Consider the following 7,482-nt stretch of genomic DNA (forward strand, 5'->3'; position numbering starts at 1 on the left):
CATATTCTGGAAGCCGTTTGGCGGAATTGTATATGGCAAGGATTGTGTGTTTGCATGGTGTTCCTAAGAAAATAGTATCCGATCGAAGTAGCCAGTTTACTTCAAAGTTTTGGAAGAAACTTTAGGAAGAGATGGGTTCCAAGTTGAACTTCAGTACCGCTTACCATCCGCAGACAGACGGACAAACTGAAAGGGTAAATCAGATTTTGGAAGACATGTTGAGAGCTTGTGCTTTAGACTTCGGTGGATGTTGGGATAAGAATCTGCTTTACGCGGAATTCTCGTACAACAACAGTTATCAAGCTAGTCTTCAAATGGCTCCTTATGAAGCACTGTATGGTCGGAAGTGCCGCACTCCGCTTTTGTGGGATCAAATGGGAGAACGTCAGGTTTTTGGGACTGATATCCTAAGGGAAGCAGAAGAGAAGGTAAAGATCATTCAAGAAAGATTGCGTGTGGCTCATTCTCGTCATAAGAGTTATGCCAACAATCGCCGCAGAGATTTAAGTTTTGAGGAAGGAGATCATGTGTACCTTCGTGTCACGCCTCTTCAAGGGGTTCATCGTTTTCACACTAAAGGAAAATTGGCACCGCGTTTTGTGGGACCTTATAAGATTGTCAGTAGAAGAGGAGAGGTCGCTTATCAGTTGGAGTTACCTCAATCCTTGGCAGGTGTCCATAATGTTTTCCATGTGTCACAGTTGAAAAAGTGTTTAAGGGTACCCACCGAAGAAGCTAATCTGGAACAGATAGTGGTCCAAGAGGATCTGACATATATTGAGAAACCAATCCGTATCTTAGAGACAGATGAGAGAAGAACCAAGAATCGAGTTATCCGTTTCTATAAGGTTCAATGGAGTAATCACTCAGAGGAAGAATCTACTTGGGAACGAGAAGATGAATTAAAGTCAGCTCATCCGCATCTTTTCGCTAGTTCTTCCAAATCTCGAGGACGAGATTCTGTTTAAGGGGGTAGGTTTGTCACACCCTAAAAATCTTAAATATATAAATTGTTGTTTAATTGGAATCATTAGAAATGAATTTTAAAAGCCTAGAAGAGAAGATCTAATTTTAAATAATAAATTCCAATATAAAAGTGGGCTAGATAAAATTTTGTTAAATACTTTACTTGATTCTATAGTTTCTAGATTTTTCTGGGATTTATTTGAGCCAAGGAAGTATTTTTTAATAAATGGAATTGCATTTCATGAATAATTTAAATTGAAAAAGTTTTAAAAATCCTCCTTTTGGCTTTGGGCCGAAAGTCGGCCCAAAAACCACTCCTATGTGGCCACAGCAGGGGCATCATCGCCATTTCGCATCATCAACGACGTCTTCAAACGGACAAAGCGACGGTAGGGGCATTTCTAACAAACTGGGCAATTTGGATGGTACTTTTCTACTCGAGCTCATTGCGATGGTATTTTCCAACACCAGGAACTTTGCGATGGTACGTACCAAATTTGCTCTTCTTTTCGGCATTACCTTTCTAGGATGTGGTAAGTAGGGATAAGTATAGGGTGGGGAGATCAATAACTTTCAAATGACAAAAACTGTAGCTTTTTTCATCAATTATACTGACTTTCTGGGATGTGGTACGTAGGGATAAGCGGATAAGCGGAGGGTGGAGAGATAAATTGAAGTAACTTTGAAATGACAAAAGCTGTAGCTTTCTCACTCATTTGTACTGAATTAAAAAAAATGCAAGATAAAAAAACCATAAAGTTAAAGTAAAATGTGACACACTTGCTAGATTTCAGGTTTGCGCTATGGAGTTCATCAGCTCGTCATTTTTGTAGATGGCGAATTGACAGGTTGAAAAAATGTTGATAAAAATAGTTGAATTGCACAATAAAAACATGATGTGGGAAAAAAAGAGAACATTGTATTTGTTTTATAAAAGGGGATTGCCAACTTGCACTTTCGCTAGCAGAACATTAGGATCATTGAAAATGGCCTTGAACTGAAACCTGTGACGAGAAAAAATATTTTTAAAATTGTTACAACTTAAATGGGAGAAAAAAGTTGGGCAAGCAACATGATAAGTTGTGCGGAGAAAATAGAGATGAAAAAATATTCAATTTTATACTACTGACAGTTTTGTGGAAACAAAGCTTTAAATTAAACTAGAGCCGTTCCTGCACATAAATATATGACAGTTGTGATGTACATAAATTTGCTAAAATTGGGTCACATGAAATCCATGATGAACAAAACATAACAAAAAAATCCCATAAAAAAAAGGAATATGCAACTAAAGAAATGACAATGTGCGACTCAGTGATTGGAAACTACACTACATAGAGAAGTTCAAACAAGGGAAGAACAGTTTATGTACACATAAAGTTTGTAGACGTAAAGTTTATAAGTCAAAAGTTTATATACCCGACTCAAATTACAATTCGGATTCAAAAAAAATTTTGTATAGAAACTTTATACTTGTAAACTTTACACTAATAAAAAATTAAACATCCGAAAGTTTATAGTCGCAGAAACTTTATACTTACGAGTATTCTGCTTTAAACACTTTATACTTCAAAAACATTATAACCACAAGAAATTAGCGGGGGATGTAAACAAAACATGTGTATTCTAAAAAAAACTCTATCGGGCGATTAATAAGTTTAAACACCTAAAGTTTGTATACCTCGAGTTTACACATGTGAAGTTTATAAACCTAAAGTTTGTAGACCTAAAGTTTATAAGTCAAAAGTTTATATACCCGATTCAAATTACAATTCGGATTCAAAATATTTTTTTATATAGAAACTTTATACTTGTAAACTTTACACTAATAAAAAATTAAACATCCGAAAGTTTATAGTTGCAGAAACTTCATACTTATGAGCATTCCGCTTTAAACACTTTATACTTCGAAAACATTATAAACACAAGAAATTAGCGGGGGATGAAAAAAAACATGTGTATTCTAAAAAAACCCTATCCGGCGATTAGTAAGTTTATACACCTAAAGTTTGTATACCTCGAGTTTACACATCTGAAGTTTATACACCTAAAGTTTGTAGACCTAAAGTTTATAAGTCAAAAGTTTGTATACCCGATTCAAATTACAATTCGGATTCAAAAAAATTTTTATATAGAAACTTTATACATGTAAACTTTACACTAATAAAAAATTAAACATCCAAAAGTTTATAGTGGCAGAAACTTTATACTTACGAGCATTCTGCTTTAAACACTTTATACTTTGAAAATATTATAAACACAAGAAATTAGCGGGGGATGGAAACAAAGACATGTGTATTAAAATAAAACCCTCTCGGGCGAATAGTAAGTTTATACACCTAAAGTTTATACACCTCGAGTTTACACATCTGAAGTTTATACACCTAATGTTTGTAGACCTAAAGTTTATAAGTCAAAAGTTTATATACCCGATTCAAATTACAATTCGGATTCAAATATTTTTTATATAGAAACTTTATACTTGTAAACTTTACACTAATAAAAGTTTCAACATCCAAAAGTTTATAGTTGCAGAAACTTTATACTTACAAATATTTTGCTTTAAACACTTTATACTTCGAAAATATTATAAACACAAGGAATTAGCAGGGGATGGAAACAAAGACGTGTATTAAAAAAAACCCTATCGGGCAAATAGTAAGTTTATACACCTAAAGTTTGTACACCTCGAGTTTACACATCTGAAGTTTATATACCTAAAGTTTGTAGACCTAAAGTTTATAAGTCAAAAGTTTATATACCCGATTCAAATTACAATTCGGATTCCAATATTTTTTTATATAGGAACTTTATACTTGTAAAATTTACACTAATAAAAGTTTCAACATCCAAAAATTTATAGTTGCAGAAACTTTATACTTACAAACATTCTACTTTAAACACTTTATACTTCGAAACATTATAAACACAAGAAATTGGCAGGGGATAGAAACAAAAACATGTGAATTAAAAAAAAACCTATCGGGCGATTAGTAAGTTTATACACTTTGCTTGGTTTAATTGATCCATGGTATGGGACATTATAGCGGTTAAAGAGAAACAGGGAAATAGACTAGTAAAATCATTATCATAAAAATAGTATATCTCCATTTTTTTTATTGCAGAATCTGAAGACTGCTTTATTTCAACTCTGTTACTTTCAGATTCTGCCGAGCTGTTATCTTTGCTTGCAGAGTGCTCACCAGTGGCATCCTTGCTTGGAACATAATCTGAAATTGCACAATTTGCCTCGCTACAGTCCGAGTCTTCACGATAACTAATACCATGTTCCTCAAAATCATCCATACTGCCTGAGTCACGTAATGGAATTTGTTATCTGCGCAACAGTTACATAGACACCTTGAGCTCCTGACCAACTGATTTATTAGAAATCATTGATACAAGCAGATAGCGGCAAGGAAATCAAAAAGGTTATGCAAAAAACATGAAACAATGGAATTCAGAAAAGCGCCAAAAAAAGATACTATTCATCCAGGAGATTTTATTCCGTCCAAGCTGTTCGTTCTCTATATGCTGAAGGTACTCTCTCTCTCTCTCTCTCTCTCTCTCTCTCTCTCTCTACCCCTTGGTTTTCAGACACATGTATGAGCATTTTTGGTGACTTGGTGTAGTGAGAATTTTTTATATGTTGTACATTATCAGGACATAGTAGCAAAACACTGGATCAAAAAATTGTTTATATGTATGGACTAGTCCTGTTAGTCACCATGTCAAGCACCCCCTGTTATGTACTTACCACCCATCACATATACTTTAATACTTTATATTTACAAGCACATAGTTTAGCCAAATCACCCATTGTCCAATAAAAAACAGAGCAAAATCCTGAAACTTAATTGAACATCTAATCCTATGAATATGAGAGCAAAATTAGTTGACGAGGACACTAGTCACTACTAGTCATAAAATATGAGAATCAACTGAAATGTGAGAATCAAAAATCAGTTGATCCCAGAATCAACTGAAATCGAATCAGAAAAATAAAATTCACTAGCAGTCACTACTGGTTCCCCCAAAAATTATCTAGAACAAAGCAAAATCTGTCTAAGTTGATTGCTTATGAGTGCTGATGAGGTGGCAAACATATGCATATCCACAGTAACAAAAAAAAGAGTTAAGCTAACATGAACCCACAAATGGCAAATAGTGAGGGCATATATGACAATAAGGCAAAAAGATCACCATTCAGTGCTAGTGGTCAAAAATGCCAAAAAGTGCAGATGGGCCAGTCAATCACAACAATATATGCTCATGAAAATTTTTACAAAAATCATCAAAACTTCGTGACTACCTGCAACCAGACTGAACTTAACTCAGTATAAGAGGATAATGAGTTGATGACTGCAGGAATACAAACTTAGAAATGCAGAGGTGTATAAATCTGCAGTATGTAATCAAACACAACACAAGCGGCTGCTAGGTTTTCTCAGTTCTGGATGGTTTAATCGTTTATATTTACCAGCACACAGTTTAGACAAAAAAGTGCACCCATTGCACTATAAAAAACAGAGCGAAACACTGAAACTTTACTGAATATCTAATCCTACAAATACAAAAACAAAATCAGTTGATGAGGACACCTAGAATCAACTGAAAAAATCGAGTCAGAAAACAAAATTCAAAACCAGCCCCTATTGGGTTCTCCCAAAAATTTGTCTAGAACAAAGCAAATCTGCGCACAATCGTTTCAGGGGAAAAAACTAACTGCATATGGAGGAACGCAAAATAGTACATTTCTGACAAAAAACTCAGTACACCAAGTTAATGCACAAAGATGTTTTTGCTCCTATTAAATCCTCTGTAGTTTTTTCTCTGAAAATCTCACTCAAGTATGAATGTTATTAGAAAGCAACAACTATATGATGACACCTACAAAATCAGATTGCAGCAATCCATGCATCATGTGAAAGCCTCATGATAATACCAGGTCAAGCAGGGCATGGAGATAGAAAAATTTCTCTGTGAATAACTTGAATCATGCTGGCAAAATAACTTGAGATATGTAGTATTTCAGGAGCCAAATATGCTCCAAGATTGCAGCTGGATATTGCTCTGGATTGAAAATCACATTGCAAAAAAATGCAGTCATCAGTTGTGCAGCAATATGCAGTCAAAAATAGCATTCATTTACAGCAATCTGCCCAAATATTCCAGCTATATCAATGCATTGATTCAGCAATATGCAGCAATCTACCCAAATTGTCCACTCACTCCAGGATACACATGGAAAATATCCAGCAAATATGCAGCCACAAATATTCCCATTTGCAATACTCCTGCTTACAGTAGTTCATTGCAATACTCCAGCTTACAGAGATTCAAGCAATGGCGTTTTGGGTTTAGATCCATGATTTTGCTAGGGTTAGGCCCTAACCCTAGCAGCGACGGGCGGCGGTGACGGTGTCTACGGCGGCGGCGGCGGCGGCAGCGTCAACCGCGGCGGCGACGACGTCAACCGCGGCAGCGACGACGTCTACGGCGGCGACGACGTCTACGGCGGCGTCTACAGCGTGGTGCATGTGGTTTCACGGCATGATTTTGTGACGGACAAACCCAAAACGCCATGGATCTAAACCCAAAAAACCAAGGAACTAAAACAAAAAAAATCACCAATCAAATCAAGCTAGCTCGGGGGAACAGAAAATCACTTCCAAAAATTAAACCCTAACTACAATAACCGAGAAATAGCAGGAGGAATCGATTCCAAGGATGCTCGAGGAGATCAGGAGACGAACCACGTTGCGTTGGAGAAAAATCGTCGGAGAATCACAGGAGAAATCGAAATCGCCAGGAGAGGAAGAAGAGGGTACTGTTCAAAATTGCAACGGCATCCGCTTCCGCTTCTGGTAAGGGCGATAAAAAAAAGCCAAAAACGGTTCCGTGCTGTGGATGGGCTCTCGTGGGCCAAGCCCAATAGGAAAGAGGCTGAGAAAAGCCAGAAAAGGCAAGTGGTGGCGGCAAGTGGCGGAAAGGGAAATCGATCGCTGCTCCTGTCGCCCAACGATTGATCGCGCATTAGGAGTTTCGTTCCATTTAGGTATAAAGTACACTGACTTCCCTAGCATTTCTGGTAATTCACGACGCTATGTTACAATGCTTGATTACTACCGCTACCGACTCCATTACCGGTTGAATAAACTAAATCCCTATACTTGATGTGGTCATCTAAATGATGCAATATGTGTTGACTCATACTCAACTGTAGAAGGGTCTAGACTAAAATACATTGCTGACAACCAACATGAACTCCGCTCAGAATCTGTACAAGGGATAAGTGATGCCATTGATCATGGTCTTGCATCTGGGGATTCTGTAGGAAAGAAGTATGTACTGCCCACCAGTTTTACTGGTGGCAGACGTTATATGGTACAGAATTACCAAGATGCAATGGCCATATGCCGTGTATTTGGAGCACCTGACCTATTTGTGACTTTTACTTGCAATTCTAAGTGGCAAGAAATATACGATGCATTGTTGTTTGAACCAGGCCAGGTA

At 36.8% G+C, this 7,482-nt stretch overlaps 1 long non-coding RNA gene across 1 annotated transcript; it reads right to left on the reverse strand.

Annotated features, from left to right (window-relative positions):
- Nucleotides 1-1,647: 1,647 nt before the first annotated feature.
- On the reverse strand, nucleotides 1,648-6,816 carry LOC107280112 (uncharacterized). The gene is made up of 3 exons (XR_001543177.3): nucleotides 6,723-6,816; nucleotides 4,170-4,303; nucleotides 1,648-1,970 (listed from the first exon to the last, which is right to left on the reverse strand). It is a non-coding gene; the product is annotated as an uncharacterized lncRNA (long non-coding RNA).
- Between the last annotated feature and the right edge of the window lie 666 nt (nucleotides 6,817-7,482).

Source organism: Oryza sativa, chromosome 2, assembly GCF_034140825.1.
Source record: "Oryza sativa Japonica Group chromosome 2, ASM3414082v1".
Lineage (NCBI taxonomy): Eukaryota > Viridiplantae > Streptophyta > Magnoliopsida > Poales > Poaceae > Oryza > Oryza sativa.